At 43.9% G+C, this 24,352-nt stretch overlaps 1 long non-coding RNA gene across 2 annotated transcripts in view; it reads left to right on the forward strand.

The window, feature by feature from the left end:
- Positions 1-751: 751 nt before the first annotated feature.
- Positions 752-24,352, forward strand: part of LOC139035562 (uncharacterized) — a 32,761-nt gene continuing 9,160 nt past the window's right edge. Inside the window, exons 1-2 of one of the 2 annotated variants that reach the window (XR_011488160.1) lie at positions 752-877; positions 4,812-5,009. This is a non-coding gene — a long non-coding RNA (uncharacterized lncRNA). The remainder of the gene's footprint in view (positions 878-4,811; positions 5,010-24,352) is intronic. The other variant, XR_011488159.1, reaches the window with a different exon arrangement.

The following is a 24,352-nucleotide window of genomic DNA, read 5'->3' on the forward strand; positions in this document are numbered from 1 at the left end:
TATGGCAGAGCTGAAACTCACCCCTGCACCTACCTGGCCCTTTGAGCACCTAACACAGAAACGTAATCGTAGGACTAATGGTGCGAGTGCCCTCAACTCAAATGGCACAGCTCTTGGAGCTGTACTAGGGCATTGGCCTGATGCCAAATGTGCCCTCAGATCACATCAGAAAGCCAAGTTCTGCTTCGGTGACCGCTGGCTCCACCATTTTAGATGGTCATTAAGGCTGGCAGGAAACATCCCGTGATCCTGGGTTCCTGGGAAAGAGCCCTCTTTGACCTCATGAGGGTTTTGGAGCCAGACAGACCCAGGTCGGAATCTAGTCATATTATTTGACCTTGAGCAAGTTGCTAAACCCCCCTGAGTGAAGGGCCTCTCACTTGCTAAAAGAGGATGGTAAACATTCTTGCCTTTCAAAGTTGTTGGGAAGATGGAAATTAATAATGCAGTAAAATGGATGATATAGTGCATAGTGCAAATGGAATACTCAATTTCCCCCCTTTGCCCTTCTGAAAACTGCAATGGTTTAGTTTTTGCTATTCACTGCACAAATATAACCATTTTAGATTCTCTTTCAATGCCATGGCATTATCTGTAAAACTGGGTTCAAAGTAGAAGTTTAATGTGGCACCTCACCCACATACAATAAAACAGGAAACTGTATTAAGCACTTAATACCATTCTTTCCTGTAGAACAAAAAAAAAAATAACTATTTAAACAAACGTCAAACTTATACTCTAAAGTAAAACATGTCAGCACCGCAAGATATTCAGTCAACACAGACAAATTTGAAAATGAGAAGCGAACTTCGAATGTCTCCGTTGCGACATTAGCAAAACCATCGATTTTCGCAACTTCTGCTGCCTTGTGTCTGCAGTGAGTGCTGTTATTTCTGTTAAACGTTGTTGTCGCAGTGTTCCTTAAATAGGTTTTAATTGGTTTTAATTTGGAGAAAGAATGTTCTGCTTAAGATACAGGGGCAGGGATTGTCAAAAATAAAAGGAACAGATAATATTCTATGGAAAAACATGTAGACATGTTGTACCATTCGTTAGACTCCCTTGGCAAATATGTGGAAATTTTCAGTTTTGTCGATTTCACTGGTTAGTGATTTTTACAAAGCAGTGGTTTAATTGGTAATGCTTCTAATGGGTCACTCGGACATTTATTTTTCACCTTCTGTGTGTTCTTCACTCTGGACTTTTCACCCACGTGAATTAATTAGCATGGCAGAAAAAAATGCAAACAAGTCAGCCATTGCATTTAGCCCTGAAATTTTAGGTCTATTTAGGTAATTAAGGTTATCAATTAACTTGTGGGAAAAGGATAAGCCTTATAAGTGAGTGAAAGTCACGCTCAGTTGTGTCCGACTCTTTGTGACCCCATGGATTATACAGTCCATGGAATTCTCCAGGCCAGAATACTGGAGTGGGTACCCTTTCCCTTCTCCAGGGGATCGTCCCAGCTCAGGGATTGAACCCAGGTCCCATTCATTGCAGGTGGATTCTTCACCACCTGAGCTACATGGGAAGCCCAAGCCTTATAAAATCTTTAAGAAACATTGCTGACAATCAAAGTACCATCATGCAGCACTCAGCAAATAAACAGGTGGAAGCAAATGATGCAAAAATCTTGTTAACGTGGTATTTTGGCACAATATCAGCCAAAACAGTCTTTCTTTTTTTAAATTTGAGAAATACAGTCAGAATTTTTTTCACCTGTCTTTTAAGATATCATAGTTCTGTATGTATGAACGCATGATTCCATTAAAGAATTCTGTGTCCTTTCAGCTAAGGGAGCAATATTAGTTCTGCTAGCCACGTCTCTGCAAATGCCAACCCAGGTGCCCACATTCTCTTAGCTATGAAGGCACCAGAGGTCACCATGCTTTCCTAGGAACTGCTGTGAAAGTGAATGTATTTGTTGCTCACTCGTGTCTGACTCTTGGAACCCCATGACTGTAGCTCGCCAGGCTCCTCTGTCCATGGAATCCCCCTGGCAAGAATACTGGAGTGGGTTACCATTTCCTTCTCCAGGGGAACTTCCCAACCCAGGGTCTGCTGCATTACAGGCAGATTCTTTACCATCTGAGCTGCCAGGGAGGCCTAGGAGCTGCTGAGTATGGAGAAGAATAACTCTAGTCTCATCACGTGGAGCGTTTCAGGCATGCCCTACTCTGTTCCAGTGGCATCTGGCATAAAATATGTATTAGAAACATCTTTTCCCAAACTGAAGTAGATCTGAATTATGCAGGGGAGAATTGACAAGTACAGTGATCACAGTGATCTATCTACACTTAGGTACTATGTAATGTGTTCTTGCATTTGCTTAGCCAATAAGATACAAAGAGGCAGGATTTGAATGTTCCTGTCTAACAGACTGAAGTATATATTTATGACTCCATAGGTAATTGGCTATGGGATAGATAAGCTTGAATATTAATGGAATTTTTCTCATTTGATTGTCACGGAAGCCAGGGAGAAAATCTACTCAGCTAGAGCTTTGTTTATTCACCAGTGGTGTCATGTGTATATAAAAGCCAGGTGTGTGGTCATCCAGATACATCATGAGACTCGTAAAGGGCTGGTTCCATGGAAACTTTCAAAGCACAAGGGACCCTGAAGTAGGGCCTTATCCTAGTTTGACGTGGGTCCCTTGGCTTCCTGCTCTCACAGTTCTGACTCCTATGATGAAAGCCTCCCCTGCCCGGCGGAGCAGCTCCAGCTCCAGCTCCCCGACCCAGAGCCCCTCTCCAGGGCCTTGCCACCCTGAGCAGGACTTTGACTGTTCTGCCTCTATTCCTCTGTGTGGTCTTCTGTTTTCTGAGTTTCTCTTCTCTGCTGCATCCATCCTACTTATCCTTTAAGACACAGCATAGACCCTGTATCCGTCAGGGTCCTGGCAGGTAACCTACAGATGAGGCATCAGACAGTACACCTGAAGAGCGCTGAAGAAGGGACCACTTAAGGGGGTGGCTCGGGCTCAGGGGAAGAACAAGAGCTGCTGCAGCCCTTGGGGTGCGCGGGCAGCAGGGAGCTGCTACCCTCCGTGGCTGGAAGGGGCGAGAGGAGGGAGTGTTTACTGGAAGCACGAGAGAAGCACCGTTGCAAGTACGACCCACACCTTCACTAGAGGAAGCTGGTCACTGCCAACACTCCACCCAGCAGAGAGGAAGGCAGAGGAACGTGGAGACCTGCTCCGTTCTTCTGCCCTGCTGTGGTGCAGCTTGGTGGTGGAGGAAACCATGTCCTCCAAGCTGCCTTCAGAGGTCAGAGCAGGGCGGAGGAGGCTGGAGCCTGGACACAGAGTGCCCTCGCCCTCTCCCAGGGGAATCCAAGCCAGGAGGTGGCTCTCTTGTCCCCGCCCGCCCGGGAGCACCTTTGCACCTGGAGGAACCTGAACACCTTTTGGTATTTCCAGTGTATCCTGTCTCCCCATTTACTCCTTCACTTATCCTTTGTGCTTTTCTCATATGGAAGCAACCAAACATCCTGGGATTTCTTGGTCACATCAGTTTTGGGTGTTCTGTTCCTTTGTTGCCTCCCCAGGGCATCTGCACCTGGGCCTGAGATGTTGGTGGATATTCAGGTAAGGCTGAAGATTCTGAGGGTCCTGGGCCTGGTCTGGGGAGATTTCGCCAGACACAGCAGGAAACCAGAGCACAACAGCTGGTAGAGAGAAGCTAATGTTCAACTCAGGAGAAGCAGTTGGTGTGAGGGGGGCAAGGAGTGTCACCAAAAGCCAGGGATCAGAGAGAGGGGTTGAAATGGGATGTGAGTTGGGAACACAGGGCCAGGGGGGACCTGAGCAAGCAAGTTCCATCAGGGCGACATCAGGAGGGGTGGGGAGGAGGTTTGGATGCAAGGTTAGAGAGGGTGCCAGAGCTGTAGTCTAGACCTTGATATTCAATATGGCAGCCACTGGCCACATGTGGCTATTTCCATTTAAATTAACTAAACTTTACTAAAATTGAAAATTCAGTTCCTTGGTCTCATTAGACACATGTCAAGTGCTCTCCTGTATTGTTCAGGGCAAGTCAGAACATTTTCACCATCATAGAATTTTCTATCGTACAGCCTGCTCCAGAAGGTCCTAGAGATTTTAGAGTCCCAACAGTGCCAACCCCTCATAAACCTGTTCGTTTGCTTTGATCTGTTCATATCTGTCTTACTATCACACAGACCTGGTTTCAAATCTTCACTTTGCTAGTGAGTCAGCACGTGATGAGTCTCGAGTTTTTTCATCTAGAAAATGAAGATAATAATAGAGGACTAGCTTGATTGAGGATTGAAAGTTGTCTTAAATGGTCTGACGTGCTACAGGAGCTGTTTAATAAATTTCAGTTCCCAACATCCCTTGTGACAACAATGCTGTTAAAATCATTAAGAGCTTTGTTTATTAAGATCTGTTTCTGCTGGCGCTGTGCTAAACAGTTTATTGTGATTGTCTCACTTAATCCTCACAATAACTCTGTAGGCAGATAGCATCATTGTTCCCATTTTGCAGATAAGGAAATGGAGCCTCAGAGAGATGAAAGCATTTGCCTAATGTCACGCAGTGGTGAAGCTGAGTTTCTGTGTTCTTGGTTAAAACGGTCACACATTGTTCTTTGCCGTTTCCTATGTCTTATCTAACCAACTAGGCTGCTAAGAACATCATCTCGGGCTTCATTTGAATCCTGCTTCAATCTAGCATGAGGCCAGACGGATGCTTGATTGTTAACTGGCACATCAATTTTGATAAACTGTAATGAAGACATTTATAATTTCTTCAGCCCTGGTTATTGACTTTAACATTCTCGCCACCACAGGGGTCTTGAAAACAAATCCAGGAACGCTCAATCGTTGTCTTTAATTAAGAGCAGAGATAGTAGAGGACTAAAATCCAGATTTTAGGAGCACCATGACCTTGGATGCAGAGGGAAGAGATTAGTTCTTGCTTGAGGAGACTTGAAAAACCCAGAAAGGAAGTAGTAAGACCAAGCCTGGCTTTTGAATATAAGCAGCTGGTAAGTAGAATCTATGTCCTGGGGAAATTATTCGTACTTTTGGAATTTCCGGTTCCTTAACTGAAAGAGACTAAGCCCTCCCTGCCCTGTGGATAGTCTTGAGGATTGAATGGGAATTTAGGACCCATAACACAGGGATGCCCTCAGTAAACATGCTATGTTTCCACTCCAGATAGCTTCCTGCTCACCCTGATCTTTCTGTTGGTGAAAGGGAAGGAACTCATTGTCTGTACCACACTTGTTCAAGGAGACTGAAGTTGTGTCCTGGGAGTTATACAACTGATGTTAATTTCTACCTTGATTGGAAAGTCTCTTATTTCTTCCTTAATTTTCTAAGAACTAGAACTGCAGAGGGACAGACCCCCAAACCTCATCACACCTCCCAGCCTCCCCCAGAGTTGGATCCTGGCTCCCTACCTCCCTGGCGACCACACGGTCTGCTTGCCAGCACCTGGGTGATGGTACCGGGGAGGGAGGCACTGCGATGGTCTAAAGGATAGAGAACAGCACGTGAGAACCCATGTAGGACTGGGGTAGGGGCGGGTGATGAAGACTGGGAGGCTCCCGGGGCAGCGAATCCAAGTTTCTCTGCAGCCTGAAGTTAGTGACATCAGCCTGAAAGAAACCTGAGTTCGCTGGTCTCTCCCCACCTCCTCCTCCAGTCTCTCAACAGGTTATTTCCTCTGGTGAATCCCATCATGAGCTGTTTTTTCCTGGGTTATTATTTGGAGTCTGTGGGGGAATTTTGACTACCCTGGGTGGGAGTCGCCACATTGTCTGAAAAGACCATGTTGACTAAGTGTTAGATTCAGTGACATTATCTCCAAGCAGGTCGGGTGTGGCAGTTTGGTGTGGGAAGTTCTGATTTTAGATTCAGATTTCCCTGGGCTCCAGTCTTGGCTCTAGTAGGAGCTGGGTGTCAGCTGGACAGGTCCTTCAGCTCTTTGATATTTTGGGCACCGGCTCTGTATTGCGGTTTCACAGAAGCTATACCTTCTATCTTCACAACAAGCCTGATGTGGGTGATTGTATTCCCATTTTACAGATGGTGAAATTGAGTCTTTGGAAGTGAAGTGACTTTCTCCTTCCTTCCTTCCTTTCCTCCCACCCTCCGTCTTTTCCCTTCCCCTCCCTCCCTCTTTCCTCCCCTCCCCTCCTTCCTCCTTCTCTCTTTTCTTTAATTTTTACTGGAGTATAGTGACTGTACAATATTGTGTCCTTCTCTACTGTACAGCAAAGTGAGTCAGCTGTAGTCTGCATATATCACCTCTGTTTTGAATTTCCTTCTCTTTAGGTCACCATAGAACATTGAGTTCCCTGTGCTATACAGTAGGTTCTCATTAGTTATGTATATCTTATTATATCCCTCCTCTTCTTGATCACTCTATCACTCTTCCGGATACATTTTGAGTGTCTGCTAGTTCCACCTACATCATTACCTTTAAATATACTTTTGAGTTCAAAGACCCCTACTTGGGCTACTTAATGGTCTGTCCCTGAGACACGCTCCCGTGGGCTGTAGGTCAGCTTTGTTTTCCCCAGGGAGCAGGATGGCCCTCATAGAAAGGCAGTCCTGTCTCCCCTCTGCAGAATCAGGCATGGGTGCTCACAGCCAACTGCATTCCTTACCACCTGACTCTGGACCCCTGTCCAAAGTTCTGCATCCCCCATGGGGGAGAGACTCTGTGGTAAGTCCTTCATGGAGCTATGGCCCCTGGTGTGACTGTTGTTTTTCACCAGGCTTGACCATCACCCAGCCCCTCTTGGAGCAGGAGATGAAGGCTTCATTTGGACTCTGGCAAGGACCTAAACCAAGGCAATGGAGAGAGACTGCAGGGAGACTTTCCAAAGCTGGCGTTCTTGACCATTGTCTAGTCTTTGAGAATGTTCTGTTTCGAGGAGAATCTAATTCCCAAAGTGGATTTGGGGTTGAGGCTGAGGCTGAGGGGCTCCGGGATTGTCAGTGAATGTTGACTGCTGGGCAGGTGTAGGCGAGCCTATGAGGAAGGCTTCATTCCACGAGCTCCTTGAGTGACTGCAGGAACCCCAAAGTAAGGTGTGATGGCTTTTTTTATCTTTTTAAATTGAAGTAGAGTTGAGTTTTAATATTGTGTTAGTTTCAAGTATACAGCGAAATGATTCAGTTGTATGTATATTTCTTCAGATCCTTTTCCATTACAGGTGATTACAAGATATTGAATATAGTTCTTTGTTGTTGCTGTTGAGTCATTAAGTCACATCTGACTGTTTATGACTTCATGGACTGAAGCACTCCAGGCTCGTCTGTCCTCCACTATATCTCCTGCAGTTTGCTCAAATTCATGTTCATTGAGTTGGTGATGCTATCTAACCATGTCATCATCTGCCACCCCCTTCTCCTTTTGCCTTCAATCTTTCTTAGCATGAAGGTCTGTTCCGTTGAGTCGGCTCTTCACAGCAGGTGGCCAATGTATTGGAGCTTCAGCGTCAGCGTTGGTCCTTCCAATGTATATTCAGGGTTGATTTCCTTTAGGATTGGCAGGTTTGATCTCCTGGAAATTCTTGTTGTATGCGTATTTTATCTTTTAATCTCAAACTCCTAACCTATCCCTTTTGCCATCTCCTTTAGGAACCAAAAGTTTGTTCTCTATGTCTGTGAGTCTGTTTCCATCTTGTGAAGAAGTTCATTTGTATCATATTTTAGATTCCACATTTAAGTGATACCATGCAATGCTTGTCCTCTTTCTGACTTACTTCACTTCGTATGATAATCTCTAGATCCATCCATGTTGCTGCAAATGGCATTATTTTATTCTTTTTTTTCGGCAGAGTAACATTTCATTGTATATATGTAGCACATCTTATTTATCCATTCATCTGTTGTGTGTGTGTGTGTGTGTGTGTGTGAGTTTTAAACATCTACTGGCAAAAGAGTAAAAAGGAAGTTCTAGGATCTCCTCTCTGTCCACATTGAGGAAAAGCTGGGTGTAATGGTCCTTCTGATCTTCACTTCTGTAGCGCTTTAGCACCAGGAGGCACTTGGAGGTTCTCAGCTGATTGGTCAGCACTCACAGAGGGTGTTGTTCCACCTTCAGGCTGGGTTGGTGGGAAGGAGCTAGAAATCAAGCTCTACTCCCAAACCGGATGAAATGCATACCTAACCCCACACCACTGGTTTCTAGGGGGAAACACCCTTCAAACTTCCTCCTGCCATAGCCCCATTTTCTAACAACCTCCACATATGTTGGCAGAGCATTAGGATCTGCTTCCAGAAGCTTCTACTTTGCCTAGAGCTTTGTTCCTACCCCTCTTCCTCTCTCTCTACTTCTTTGAAAGGAATAATGTCTTATTCTTATAGTTTTGGACGCTCACTCAATATGATGAGGTAGACAGGTAACTGAGGAGTGGGCCCAGAGAGGGGAAGGGACTTGCCTAAGGTCATACAGCTTATCAGGGCCAGACTTTCTCTGATTCTCAGGACAGTATGTTTTCCTCCAAACCATCTAGAACCACCTTGACTTTTCAGACCTCATTGAGAACAAAAGAAGCAGAAAAGCAATGCAAACAAAGCAACAAAACCAGAAAGTAATAAAATCTGTTATTCCCAGCCCTGACTTGAGCAGCCTTTACTGCATACATCAGAGAGAGGCGTTTTGCCATGGGCTGCTCTGCCCGTGATCATTCTGCAGGATAAAGCATTACATCTGGGGATGTCACCCCACCCTGCCTTCATAGATGTTTTACGCTTGTCTATTGAGGTTAGACTGTCTTCAAGCACACATCTGGGGAAACCACCCCACCCTGCCTTCATAGGCGCTTTATGTTTGTCTATTTAGGTTAGACTGTCTTCAAGGGTGCCAGCCCTCCTCCCTGTTTTTCTTGGGTGGTTTTCGTTAAGGCTCTGCCTCCCTCAGGGAGAATCAGGGACTTGATTGTAGTTCAGGGACATCTATCTCCCCAAACTAAATTTCATCTCTCTTTAGGCCACTCGAGCTCTCTCTACCGGCTCTCTTTAGATCATTGGCCAGTCTGTCCTTTTGCTGGGAGATGAGGCTAGCTGGGTCTGTGGTGTCACCCACACTGGTAGCTTGCAATGCTTTCTGAGAGTAGGCACACACCATGTGGCTCCCTGGTACTTTCTGGAATGCTAACACAGATTCTAGTTATTCAGGGCAGAGATTGTGTTATTCGCCTTAATGTCCCTAGTACCTAGCTTGGGCCCAGCCCCACAGAAAAGATCTGTTGAGTTAGAATGTAATTCCCTGCACTTCTGTTCCACTTAGGGTGGTCAACAAACTGGTTCTCAGCTCTGCCATTTTGCTTCCACACTTTTGTTCAAGCTGTTCCTCCTGCTTGGAATGCACTTCGGCCAACATTTGACTATCCAGAATCTTGTTGACTTTCAAGGACCAATTCCGTCCACTAGTAGATGGCACACTCCTTAAGACAAAGGTTGAACTAGTTTATGTTTGTTACTCTAAGGCAGAGGTCCTTAGCACGTGTTGTTGCATGCATGAATGAATGAATAAAACTTTATGTTTCCTCATTTCAATTCCTTTTTAACTTCCTTCTCAGAAACCCCTCCAGCCCATTGGGCTCTCTCCCATTAGGCTGATCTCCTGGTTGTGCCTCTGGATGCTCTGATCTCTACCCAGCTTCAGCCTCCCAGGCTGTGCTTACATATATTGGCGAAATCCTCTCTTTTAATTCTCTTTGTCTTATTTCCCCCAATTAAGTTGTTCCTAGAAGGGCCACAAGGAAAGCTGGCCAAGCTTATTCCAGAGGGGCCAGCTGAGGCCGAGAAGGATGGATGGCTTCACTGGTCCAGGTAGGAAAGGAGTCAGGTGCTGGAAATAGGCCAGGACACTGGAGATGTGAGATCAGGTGTGAAAGATCAGGATTTTAGAACTGGAGTCAATCGGTTTTTCCATTTAGATGGTACAGCATTCCCAAGGGAATGACAAAGAACCATATGCCAAAGACAGTAGCCCTGGCATCTGGAACTCAGATCCCAAAGCAAAGACTGGTATCTCTCAGCGGAGGTTGGTTATTCTGTGCTAGGCCTGGAGGCTCTTGACCAACAGAAACCGGCAGTGGCCAGAGGATGGACAGAGGCCTTCAGATGAGTCCTGCCTCTAAAATAGCCAAGGGCATTGCAAGCTCCTGAGGGTTGGGATCATATCACCATCTCATCCTAGTGTTTGTCTAAGTTCCATCGAATTGAGATCTACAATGAGGAGCCTAGGAAGCTTCCTCTTTAACAAGTCCCCAAGGTCCCAATTAATTGCTAAAATGTCACGGCCACTGCCTTCCCCTTCTGAGCTGGACACATAGAACGTACAACATAAATATTTCTTATGATTGAAATCAGGTTATATGTTATGTGTGTTCTTCTCTGCCTCTTGAGATCCAGTTAAGATTGACTCAGACCTCCAAAGCCCTCCCTGTGGAGATACAGTGACCCCCAAATTCCTGAGATCCTCTGGTAGATCATATAATCAGCTCTTGCTTCCCCAAAGCTCCTGCTTTCACACCTACTCTCTTTACCCCATGGCTCATGAGCCCAGAAGGAAAGTTCAGCCTCATCTCATGTTCATAGAACAGCTCTGGCACAAAGCAGCTGTGGGTCAGGCAAGGCAAAAACTTCAAGTTGAACATTAGGTGTTTCTGATTTTAAAATGCCCTCTGGCCATTCCACCACTGATGTTTCTCCCTTGCCTTTTACTCCAGGCAGCCACAGCTTTTGCAGGACCTTCTGCTCCCCAATTCCTCCCATCTCTGATTCTCTCTCTCCCTTTCCCTATTTTAAGCAATTCTCAATCCTTACCTCATTTCCTGCAGAACAGGCTTACCTGTGCCCCCATGGCCTTGGACCTGGCACATACCCATGCCTTTCAGACCTCGCCATCTGCTCTTTAAGGTGTCTCCCCAGATAGAGACCTTCTGCACTTTAGAGGAATTCTGGTACCTGCAGTAGGTGATAAAGCTTCGTTTCATTGCCTGTGTGTGGAGCACAGATGCTGGAAGGGATACTGAAGATGATGAGTCAAACTCAGGCAGGCAGTGGCCCAAGGTCTCTGGCAGGTGAGAGGCAGAGTAGAAGCTAGAACATAGGCCCCTGGCTCTCATGCTCCCATTGATTAATTGATCCCTTGAGTAATTCAGGATTCCAGTGCACTCACAAGCATTGCAATTAGGAGCAGGCTGTGAGGTCGGATCACGTGGTCCAAGCAGAACTGCCTGATGCGACCCCTATGGGTGCTTCATCATCATCTCATCCTGACTCAGGTCATTCTCATGGGCATAGCCCTCCCGCCTCTACATCACTCTTGGGCTGACAGATGCCAGGATTCCCATTCATGAATACGCTGCTTGATCTTGACCCAGAATCGTCTTCCCTTCAGGTCTCCGTTGACCCACCCTTAAAAACAGGTCTGTGTTTGGCACTGTCCTAGAAACTTGGAGAAATGTCTCAGGTACCTTCAAGGGGTGGCATACTTGACTCCAAGTATGTGTGTGGCGTTAGGGGTGGGGAGGGGGGGATTCAGGGCTTTTCACCTCCAATCCAGGTGGCAGCAGCTTCACTTTAATCTATTCATTCTAACGACAGATTTCCTATAGGCTTCTAATCAAAGAATGATTTCCATTACTTAAAAAGTGCTTGGCAGCTTCTGGTATAGCTGATGTCTGGGGTCCAGGGCTCTGGAGAAATACATCCTTCCTGGATACAGTGAAAAGAGCCCTTGTGCAGGGCTCCTCATGGCTGTGCCTTCCGTGGGACCATCATTAGCAAATTGGGACCTCCATCACGAGGCAGCTGGGGCAGCTGGCTGGGTGAGTGAGTGGGTCCGAGGCTGTTTTGGGGACTTTCTGAGTATTGGCAAGTGTGAATCAGACCCCAGGATTTCCATTTCCTCTGCCCAATATGCTCTTTCATAAGTTATAAGTGTGTGCTTCAGCGAAATGCAGATGCTAAAAGTTCCACAGTCCAAAGGGGATGTGGGCGAGAGTGGAGGGCTGGGTGGGCACCAACATTTCCACTGTGGGTGGTACGCTGTGGGTACCTGCCTTCCTGCCTGCAACCCTTCCTAGGAACATGTCTCTAGTCCGTCCATGAGTTCTGTGGCCCTTGCATGTCTCTTCTTGTCCCAAGTGTCTGAGGTCTGGACAGCAGCCAAGGCAGGACGCAGGCAGCCCCTGTGTGGATAAGGCCACTCCTGGTCAGCGATGTGCGTCTGGTTCCTGCTCACGTGCAGACATGGCCTGGCCCATCGTTGGCTCCCTCTGGCCTCATTTCACAATCAAAAGACACAATAAAGTCTATGTACAACACTTCTGCGTTCGCCCAATGCTTTCCCATCCATGAGCACACACCACACTAGGAGGAAGGCAGGCAGGGACCACTCCAGGTCTTTGGAGCCTAAATCCAGTACTCTTCACTCTCCACTCCAAGACCTCCCAACCTCAGTCTGCTCCTCATGTCATACTTCTCCCTTGCTGAAAAGGGGACCATTACTGACGTTGTTTCCTTGGCATTTCTTATCCTGCCTGAGTTATTAATACAGCAGTTTAATGATTTGTTCCTATAGACATCCATTTATTCTCTGAATCACTCCTTTGTTTAAATACTCACTCCATTTATTCAGCTGCTCATTCCATCATTTAGCAGTTCATTCATTCATTCATGTCCTTGAATAATTACTATTTGGCTGCTTCAGGAAATAAGAAAAATGCTAAGCTGTGATTCTTGACTTTGAGAAGCGTAAACTCTGAGCAACCATGGGAAAGATTATAATACACGATTTCCCAGTCACAGAGGATATATTTTCATTTGTTACTTACCACTAAGGGCTGATCGATACTACTGGCTTCTGTAAGTCATTAACTTCCTGAAGTCCCAGATGTGTTTTGGTTGGGGAGATGCTGAGTTTTACGTTCCTGCAGTGCTGGGATCCTGTGGTTCTGCAGGAGTTTAGAGAAAGGAAGTTTCTGATAGCTGGGGTGTTTAGGGATGGCTTCTTGGAAGAGGTGGGATTTGAACTCAGCTTGGGAGGTTGGGGAGGATTTGTGAAGGTGAAGACGAGGGGAGCATAGGCCACGGATGGTAGGAGCGAGGGTTTGCACATGTTTGTGGGGGCTCTGGAGAGGTGGCTGGGCCAGGTATGTGCTGGGAGAGGAAGATGTGAGCAAGTGGGCAGGCATAGGTAGAGGGTGGGGAGGGGGAGGTTAGTGGTCAGGAGACTGTGTTGGAACCTGCCTCTGGCCCTTCTGCACTTGACTGTTTGGTCTTCAACCTGAAATGTGAGTAGGTAACAGCTTGGTAATTCTCCCTCCAGCTTTGATAAGAAATGTGGGCGCTGCTCTTTGGGTAACACAATGGCCCTGGCCTCTGTCAGTCTTTGGCAATCCAAACATTATCAAATTATTTTCTTTCTCCATTTTAATTTTCTTTTTTCTGTAGGAAAGAGAGAAAGTAAAAAATGAACTGTGAAGAGGCAGAGAGAAAAAGAGAGAGGGGAGAAGGGAGGAAAACGAACAGGTGATGTAGGGAGAAGTTAAGATGTTGAAGTAGGAGGAAGACAAAGCAGTGGGCAGAGAAGTGGTAGAGGTACGGGGAGGCTGGGAGAGGAGGGAAAAGAGGGGGGAAAGGAGGAAGAGGAGATGGGTACGTATGTGCGTGCGTGCTCAGTTGTATCCGACTCTTTGCCACTCCATGGACTGTAGCCCTCCAGGCCCTGCTGCCCATGGGATTTCCCTGGCAGGAATACTGGAGTGGGTTGCCATTTCCTCCTCCAGGAGATCTTCCCAACCCAGGGATCGAACCTGCGTCTCCTGCATTGGCAGGTGGATTCTTTACTACTGAGCCACCTGGGAAGCCTGACCGGAGATGGGGGAAGGAAATGGAAAAGACGGAGAGAAGAGAGAAAAGGAGAGGAAACTGAGAATCAAGAACGGTGAAAAGCCACTGGCATCTGCCTCATCCTCCTGAGAGCTTTGGCTATGTACCTCAAATACTTGGGATACATCTGGATCTCTCAGAATCAAAGTTGGCCGCAGAAGGACCAACTTCCCGGGGTTAATCACAAAATCAACTGCCTTTCCAAATGCCTCTCTCTTTCTTTTTTAACACATGTTTATTTTGGCTGTTCCGAGTCTTAGCTGTGACATGCAGAGTCTTTTGTTAGGGCTGTGGGATCTTTAGGTAGTGTTGGGATTATTTGCCGTATGTGGATCCAATTATCAAGGATGGAACCTGGGCACCCTGAATGGGGAGCTTGGAGTCCCAGTCACTGGACCCCCAGGGAAGACCTCCTGATGGCTGTTTGTGCTTTCGCAGAGAGACGAAGAAGCAGCTGTCTGGGGTCCTCCCCCTCCGGTCCACCAGCATGGTTTCCCTGGGGATCAGAACACTTGTGCGCTTCCTCTGTAACCCGCAGAGGCAAAGCGGCAGCAGTTGTCAGAGACTTGCTTCCCTTCCCTTCCCACTGAAATGACCATGGAAACATTCCTTCTTAGTGGGGAAAAACACAAAATGTATACAACTCAAAAGAGCCAGGAGAGAAGATAGCTCCCTAATTTGATAAAGAAAACCTATCTGAAGATAGGAATAAGACAAAAACATCCTCCATCAATAATATTGTTTAAAACATTTTCCTAGCACTTTTAGCCAAGGCAAAATTTCATAAAGTGGGGGGGGTGGGGAGGGGTGGTGCTGGTGGTGGAAAGCACCTTTTTCTCTATTGAAAAAGAGAAAATTATTATAGATTCTAGGGTAGATAATCATATATCTAGAAAACATAGAGAATCAATAGAGACCCCTTTAAAATTTAGAAGAGTTTGCTAAAGTGGCCAAAGGAATGGCAACATTAATAATCTCAGGGTCCGTGTGGCTCAGTCTCAGAACACAGTTACAGTTGAAGGAAACCTACGTTTGACTGTAGGAACCTTAAAGAATTGTGTGGAGTTTTATTGCAGAATTTCTTAAGAGGGCTAGCTATGCCCAAAGGACTTACACATCCAAATAAACAGAATGTTTTCCAGAAATTCTCTAGACGATCTTTCCTCTTCCAGAAGCTACACTTTCGTGGTGGCGGTTCATCCCCTGGCACTTCTCCATTCAGCTGGTGCTTTCATCACTGTGGTCTCTTCTCCCACTTACACCTTCTCCTCTACCAGTGGACCCCACTGCCCTGTGTCTGAGACGTGACGATGGCTGGAGGAGTGGCCTCTTGTGCCTTCTGACTGTCCCCACGACCCCAGCGAAGGGAGGACTGAATCCCTTGGGAGCATAACCCTTCTTTGCTCTCACTAGTCTTCTTGTGAATAATCACTGGGGACATTGCTAGTGAATATAGTCTCCCCCCTGATATGCAAGCTAAAATATACAAAAACAAATCAATTTCTTATATACCCACAATAACCAGTTTGAAGATAAAAGCAATCAAAAACATCATCTGCCTTTGAATGATTCTCAGAATTCTGTGGGACTTTCATGCAGAAAGCCACAAAACTTGATTCGTTTTGTGTAAGAGAAGATTTGAATAAGTGGAGAAATGTCACATGTTTTTGGTTGAGAAAAGGGAACAATGAGGAGACATTCATTCTTCCTGAACTAATATGAGAGCTAGCAAAATTACAATCAAAATCTCAATGGAAACTTTTGGCAATTTGGTTATGAACCTGATAGAATAACAAGCTAAAAATAGCTAAGAAATATTTGCAAGAGCAAGAAAACATAATTTGTTTAACAATATTCAAATGTGTTTCAAAGCTGCAGTGACTGTACAGCAAGGCACTGGCTCCAGAGCCCCAGTATCAATAGTACATAATCCATTGCTGTAAAAACAACCTTTATGTGGGTATAAAAGTCACATGAGATAAAAAGAAGCATTGCAAATCAATGGGGAAGGGTTAGATTAACAATTATGTTGAGAAAATTTACTACTTGGGAGACAATCACTTTAGATCTTTTCCTCAAGTAAATTTCAGATAAATTATGGCATTAAACACAAGGAATCCCACCACAACAGAAGTAAACAGAAGTGAATATTTAAATCATCTTAGAGTGGGAAACACCTATCTAAACTTAAAAGAAATGAAAGAAATCACATAGGAAATTACCTACACAAAACTTCCATAAATATATTTTAAAAGACATTAAAAAATAAAAACATAAATGATAAATTGAAAAAAATATTGCCAACAGATATGACAAAAGGTTAACAACCTTTTTATATAAAGAGCTCTTACAAAGTCTAAAAAAACCCTGTAAAATCCCAGTAGAAAAATTGGCAAAAACATTCACAGAATAATACATACAAATAACTTACCTTATGAAAAAAATGTTTAATTTTACTGTTTGCCAAAAAAATGCAAAATAAAACAAGTTTCCATTTTCACCTGTTCAATTGTTGAGACTGATGATGATGATGATGAAATAAATATTAGTGACCATGTGATGAAACTGGAACAAAAATTGTCACAGTCTGGAATAATTTCAACAGTCTTACTATTTTTTGACTCAACAGTCCTATTTCTAGGAATTCATCATAAGAAAACACTGATGAGTCAGAATTTTCATCACAACATTGTTATTATTTTATTTATTTGGCTGTGTGGGATCTTAGTTGCAGCATGCGAACTCTTAGTTGCAACATGTGGGATTTAGTTCCCTGACCAGGGATTGAACCCGGGCCCTCTGCATTGGGAGCTCAGAGTGATAACCACTGGACTACCAGGGAAGTCCCCATCACAACATTATTTACCAAACTTAAATATTGGAAGTCATTGAGGCATATGGCAACAAGAGATTGATAAAATAGGGTATATTTATGTTGTAGAATACATTTTAAAAAGCATGTATCAAGGAATAGTTAAAAACATGGGACTATGCTTACAATGGAATGTTAAAAATGAAAAAATAGTCAAAAGTGTGTGTGTAAGGATGTGCACGTGTAAGAACAGTGAATCTCAGTTTTCTACTCTTCTGCATGTAGTATGGAGGAAAGGCAGAATTAACAGGGCCTACTACTTAACTTCTGGCCCTCAACCTTCCTATCTATCTATAAGATGGGCTCGTGATGCTTGACTGAGAGCTGTGTGAGGATAAATGAAATAGCCTACGAGAACATGATGTAAGTTCTGATTTTTCATGCTCCTGTATTCTCTCTCTCCAGGGAGGCTGGATTTCTCAAATGGCAAGAGCCAACAGTCTCCTTTACCCTGTAAGAGGAGGAATTGAATTGGTTGGTGTTCACTGAGATCTGCAGGTCAACTTTAAGTTCTGGAACTGTGTTCTGTTCTAGCCTTGACTCAACCTCATACTCCTTGCATGACCGTAGACAACTCACCATCCACCTCTAGACTTCAGCTCCTTGGGACCTGATGAGGGCATGACTATGGTCCCTTGGAGAGCTGCCACGATACAATTCTCTTTGAACCTCACAGTTGAAAATCATAGTCATCTCAGAGTTCATTTGGGTCAGGAGTGGTCTCACAGGGTTGGTTCTTTGGCAGGGCTACTGCCCACAGTCAGATGGATTGACTGATCAAAGGATTCAATCATTATGTTGGCACATGATGATAGGAGTTTTCTTCTGTTTCATTTGCTTCTGTGTCCTCCGTGCCTAGAACAGGGTTTGGTACCTAGTGGGTACTCAGTACCTATCAACTGAATGAAGAATGGATGGGGAGGTGAACTGATGGGCAATCCTGAAAGAAGGTTGGGTGGCTGACTTGAGATGGGTGTCCTCAGAATCTCTCCCACAGGCCTTGGAGCCATCAGAAAAGGAACAGGGAAGAAGGTAAAAGTTAAGGTCGTGCAAGAGAAGAGAATGTCCTGGGTCTCCACTAACAGCTAGATGCTGGGCCTTGCAGCTCCCACCGTGTGCACACTGACCAGGTTGTGGTGGTGGTCCCAGGACCCTGAGTCTGGCTCTGTGCTGAATGTTTTAACCTGTGTTGTTTCATTTGAGCCTCGCTTTAATCCTGGAAGGTTAGTATGATTATCCCCATTTTTCACACAAGGCAATGATCTCAGAGAGATGAAATTTTGTCCACATGTCACATAACTTTTAAATAGAGGAACTAGAATTTAAACCTGGGGCTTCTCAGGTGGTGCTAGCAGTAAAGAATCCACCTGCAAATGAGATCCAAGAGACACAATTTTGATCTCTGGGTTTGGAAGATACACTGGAGGAGGAAATAGCAATCCACTCCAGTATTCATGCCTGGAAAATTTCATGGACAGAGGAGACTGTCAGGCTACAGTCCATGGTGCCACAAAGGGTCAGATATGACTGAGCGACTGTGCACAGAATTTAAACCCAAGATTGTCTGAATTACAAAACTTTGACCTTGAAGTCATACTCTAAAAGTGTTTCTCTGCTCAAACTTCTCCCTTTAGTAGAAAGGAAAAAGTCTACTTTTGCTGTGTGTGCATCTTTGGAGGGGTCCCAGCTCTGCCTTTAAATCATCTCCTGGATATGAGTGTTGTGTTGGGAATGGGCCATCAGCTGGTGATGGATCCCCACCGTCTATCATGCCCCCGCAGCACTCTGACACGCAGTGCTGAAGTGTAATCAGAGTGATGGTGTCCTGATCTATGGGGGGCGTTCATCATCCCAGGGCTGGTACCTTGACATAGTACCTTAGCTTGCTGTCAGCAGGACGGCTCCTTAATGCATTTCTGTAATACATCACCCACTGAAGGTGGCTAAGGAGGAACGTTGATGCCAGTCGGCTGGAGCCCTTTCCCTGAGATCTTGGTCTCTTAAAAACTCATACGTGCTTGTGAGTTCCAGTGAGCATAGACAGAGCATACGAGAGGAATGCAGAGACAGAGAGATGGAGAAAGGGTGAGAAAAGAGAGGCAGAAAGAGATGCAAAGGAAAAGAAGCAGGAGAGAGTTGGAAAGCAACCTAGGCATGCCAGCTTTGGAGTTAGCACAGATAGCATGGGGAACCTCTTTATCTGGCTTTAGTGGGGGCCTCGTTCCCTGGGGAGTGGGGGGTAAAGGGTTGGGTGAGGAGGTGTGGTTGCTGGAAGGACATGGGTCCAGGACTAGCAAATGGGGAATCTGTGGTCTTCCGGGAGTTTTGGCCATCTGCCTTGATTGCTCCAGAGGTCACCTTGATAGGAAAGATTTCTAAGACTGCTTCTTGGACCCCAGCACCCCATGTCCATCTGCCCACTGGACAGTTTTACTCAGGCAACCCAACAGCACCACAGCTCCGAGGGCACCAAACTGTGGTCACCTGTCCACTTTGGTCTCCCCCTGGCTTCTTTATTACAATGAAAGGCCTCACCAGTCTCCAGGGCCCCAGATCTCATGCTCATCTTGTCCCATCACTCTTTTCAAGGGTCCCAAGCTCTGTCAATTCTTCTGTTTTTGTTGCTTTAATTCTAACCCCCATCAGTAATGTGATTGATTGGGTCAGAAAGGGAAAGTGTTAGTCACGCAGTCATGTCTGATTCTTTGTGACCCCATGGACTGTAGCCCACCAGGCTTCTCTGTCCACGGAATTCTCCAGGCAAGAATACTGGAGGGGATTGCCATTTCCTTCTTCAGGGGATCTCCCCCATCCAGGGATCAAACCTGGGTCTCCCATGTTGGAGGCAGACTCTTTACCAACTGAGCCGCCAGGGAAGCCATCAGTCAAATATTTACTGGATTACACTCTGCACCAGACACTGTGCTAAGTGACAATTTGTCCCCAGTGGTAGCTCTCTCTAGTCAGCACATCACTATCCACAATTGGCCTTCCTAAGACACCCTTTTGTCATCTTACTTTTCAGCCCCTAAAATTTGTGCCACCTTGTGGGCTGTAAAGGTCTGAATGGGAGTGTGATCTGCAGGTAGGTGGTTCTGAGGGTCTAGGTCAAGCCTGGAGCGGTGTTGTCCATGTTGTGGATGGCTCCTTGACTCAGCTGTGGCACAGAGCAGTAGGGAGGAGGAGGTGGGCAGGACGTGTGACGCTATTTTTAGGTGGGGTCCCACAGTGCCCAGGATCACCAGAATATTAATTCAAAGAAAATAGTCCAGAAAAACAAAAATAAAAGCAATTCCAATCGAGATTGGATTTCTCATAAGGCATTCAAGGAGAGCTACACGACAACCCTTCCTAAAATCCCATTGCCACTCTCCCAGTCTTCTCAGCCCTGTAACATCCTCAGCTCCTCAGTGTCCCACCAACACTCTTTTCAATGCCCAGCTTTTCTGTTTCTCTTCTTCCTCCTCTCCTTCCCTCAATCCCTTTAATTCTGTAGAGCAATTTATACGCGTGGGCTTCTTATCATGTTCCGTTTATTTCAACCGTTATCTAGAGTCTCTAAAAACACAGGCAAGTCTGGAAGCTGACCCAGTAAGCCTCCGGATATCCAATTGCTCCTGCACCATTTGTTGAAAAGGCTGTCTTTATTCCTTCAAATTGCTTTTTCATCTTTGTCAAAATCACTTTGGCGTATTTGTGTAGATCTATTTCTCGGTTCTCTGTTTCGTTCTATTGATCCAATATGCCTATCCTTCTGCCCTTATTATATAGCCTTGATTACAGAGGCTATATAAGTCTGAAATCTGGTAGATCGATTCCTCCCACTTTATTCTTCTTTCTCAAAACTGTTTTAGTTATGTTAGTTCCTTGCCTTTTCATATGCATTTTAAAATAATCTTGTCTACAAAAAAATCTTTCTGAGATTTTTTTTCACTAAGTCATGTCCTACTCTTGCAATCCCATGGACTGTAGCCTGCCAAGCTTCTCTGTCCATGGGATTCTCCAGGCAAGAATACTGGAGTCGGTTGCCATTTCCTTCTCCAGAGATTTTGATAGGAAGTACACTAAATGTATATACCAGTTTGGAAGAATTGAAAGTTTGTTGAATCTTCATCTTTATGGAAGAGATTGTGTAGAATTGGTGTTAATTCTTCTTTAACCATTTGACAGAATTCTCTTGTGAATTCATTTGAGTCTGGAGATTTTTTTTCTTGGGAATTAAAAATAAATTATGGATTCATTTTCCTTGAATAGTTTTAGGTTCACTATTCAAATGATTTATTTAATATTAGGTGGATTGTGGTAGTTTGTATTTTTTAAGGAGTTGGTCCATTTCATCTAAGTTAGCAAATTTATTTACATAGATTCATTGTAGTATTCTCTTTATGCTTTTCATGTCTGTAGGTCTGTAGTAATATCTCTTCGTTTCATTTCTGATTTTGGTAATTGGTGTTTTCTCTCTCTTTGTGAGTTTTTCTAGAAATAGTAACTTCTATTGATCTTTTCAAAGAACCAGCTCTTTGTTCATTTTCTCAATTTTTTTCTGTTGTCAGTTTCATCAAATTTACTCTTATATTTATGCTTTCCTTCCTTCTACTTGCTTTGGGTTTACTTTACTCTTCTTTTTTGAGGTTCTTGAGGTGGGAACTTAGATTATTGATTTGAGACTTTTCCTCATTTCGAATGACAGCACTTAGTGCTACAAATTGACCTTTTGGTATGGCTTTAGCTCTGTCCCCCCAATTTTGATATGCTATATTTTCATTTTCGTTGAGTCCCATGTATCTTGAAATCTCCTTTGAGACTTCCTCTTTGACTTATGGGCTATTTAAAAGGGGCTTCCTTAGTTTCTAGATGTTTGGAGATTTTCTTGTTATTTTTCTGTTACTGATATCTAGTTTGGTTTCATTATATTTGGAGAACACACTGTGTATGCTCTCAGTTGTTTTACTTTTGAGGTTTATTTTTTTAGCCAGGATATAGACTATCTTGGTATGTGTTCTTTGGGCAACTTGAAAATAATACATAGTCTGCTGTTTTTGAGTGGAGTGTTCTATAAAGATTGATGAGAACCTGTTGGTTGACAGTGCTATATTCTATATTCTTGCTTGTTTTCTGTATATAATTAATATATATTATTGAGAGGAGGTATTTAAGTCTTTTGTTCCAATTGTGGATTTGACTATTTTACCTTTTAGTTCTATCAGCTTTTGCTTCACATAGTTTGCATCACTGGTTTTTGGTGAATTCACATTTAGGATTTCTATGTCTTGTTGGTTTTATAATGTTCTTCTCTTGTCTCTGGTAATTTATTTTTGCTCTGAAGTCTAATTTGGTGGTGGTGGTGGTTTAGCTGCCAAGTTATGTCTGACGCTTGCAACCCCATGAACTGTAGCCTGCCAGACTCCTCTGTCCCTGGAATTTCCCAGGCAAGGATACCAGAGTGGGTTGCCATTTCCTTCTCCAGGGGATCTTTCTGACCCAGGGATTTAACTTGCATCTCCTGCATTGCAGGTGGATTCTTTACCACTGAGCCACTAAGTAAGCCCAAAGTCTACTTTATCTGATTATTAATATAGCCACTCCTACTATATTTTGATTAATGTTTGCATGATGTCTCTTTTTCTTTTAGTTTCATCCTGCCTATGTTATATTTGAAGTGAGTGTGCTTTGGTAGCATTTGGTTGGGTCATGCTGTTTAATTCACTCTGCCAGTCTCTGTCCTTTAATTGGTATATTTAGAACATTTATATTTAATTATTGATATTTCAAGGTTTAAATTTGTTTTATAGTTTCTGTTTCTTGTCTGTCAGTTTTCTTTTCCCTGACTTTCTATGAGTTATTTGAACATTTCTTAGAATTCTGTTTTGGTTTATCTATAGTATCTTGATCAGATCTCTTTGTTTAGCATTTTAGTGGTTGCTTTCAGTATTACATTATATACATAACATATCACAATCTATTGGTGTCATCATTTTTCTCATCCAGTGAAGTGGAAAGTTTACCTCCTTTTACGTCTTTTTACTCTCCCCTACTTTACATTGTTTTGTTTCTTCTCCTGTCATTTAAAACCACATCAAATAGGGTTATAATTGTTTCTCTGACAAATGTAATTTAGAATATTTGGTAACGGAAGGAAAGCCATTTTTTTCATTTTTTTACCCACACTTATGCTCAGTGTTCTTTATTCCTTCCCAATGATCCAAGTTTCCTTCTTTTATTGTCCTTTGGACTTAGAAAAATTTCTTTCTTTCTTCCTTCCTTCTTTTCCTTTCTTTTGAGTAGGCATGCTGCAAACAAAGTCCCTTTATTTTCCTTGATCACTATACATCTTCATTTTCTAAAGATATTTCTGCTGAATATAGGATTCTGTGTTGGTCTTTTTTTTTTTTTCCTTCAGCACTTGAAGAACGTTGTGCCACTTTTTCTGCCTTCTGTGGTTTCTGATGAGAAATATGTTGTTTAAACAGTTTTTCCTATGAAGCTGAAGTGTCATTTTTCTCTGACTGCTTTTGAGATTTTGTTTTTACTTTCCAGAGTCTTGGCATAGGCTTCTTTGACTTTGTCCCATTTAGGGCTCGATAAGATTTGGGAAGTTTTCAGGCATTATTTCTAAGCTTTTTCAATCCTGCCCTCTATCTTTTCCTTCTGAAACTCCAGGGCCATGAAATTAGATATTCTGTTATAGTCCCACAGATCTCCAAGGCTGTGTTTATTCTTTTAGTCTATATTCTCTTTGCTTTTCAGGTTGTGTGTATTATTCTGTCTTCCGGTTCATCAATTCTTTTCTCCATTCTCTCCACCCTGCTGTAGAACCCATTCACTGAATTTTAAATTTTGGTTATTGTATTTTTTAGTTCTAAAATTTAATTTTATTTCTCCTTTGTATCTTCTATTTCTTTACTGAGGCTATTCTAAAAAAAATAATTTTATTTATTTTTGGCTCTGCTAGGTCTTCCTTGGTGCACTTTTTTGTAGTTGCAGTGAGTAGTGAGTATCTCTAGCTGCCAAACCTCTCACTGTAAGCTTCTCTTGTTGTAGAGTACTGGCTCCAGGGTGCATAGGATTCCGTAGTTATGGCACGTGGGCTTAGTTGCTCTGCGACATGTGGGATCTTTCCAGATCAAGGATAGAACCTGTGTTTCCTGCATTGGCAGGCTAATTCTTTAGTACTGAGCCACAGGAAGCCTAAGGATATTTTTTTATGTGTTTCAGGCATGTTCATAATCTCTCATTGAAGCATTTTATCATAACTGCCTTCAAATCTTTGTCACAGATAATTCTCACCTCTTTGTCATCTTGGTGTTGGCATCTACTGATTGCTTTTTTCCATGAAACTTGAGATCATTTTTGGTATGATGAGTAAGTTTTTATTAAAATCTGGATATTTTTGTATTATGAGACTCTGGATCCTACTTGAAGCCCTCTGGTTTGGCTGAATGTTTTGTATACCACCCCAGCCAGGGCAGGGTGGGAAGACACCTGCCCTGAATATGGGGTAGAAGTGCAGGTCCTGCACTCAGCTCCCGCTGATACGCGAGGGGGACCCCCATCATCCATGGGTGGGGGTAGGATTTCTGGCAGTCTCTGTTG

Source organism: Odocoileus virginianus, chromosome 6, assembly GCF_023699985.2.
Source record: "Odocoileus virginianus isolate 20LAN1187 ecotype Illinois chromosome 6, Ovbor_1.2, whole genome shotgun sequence".
In the NCBI taxonomy this organism is placed as follows: domain Eukaryota; kingdom Metazoa; phylum Chordata; class Mammalia; order Artiodactyla; family Cervidae; genus Odocoileus; species Odocoileus virginianus.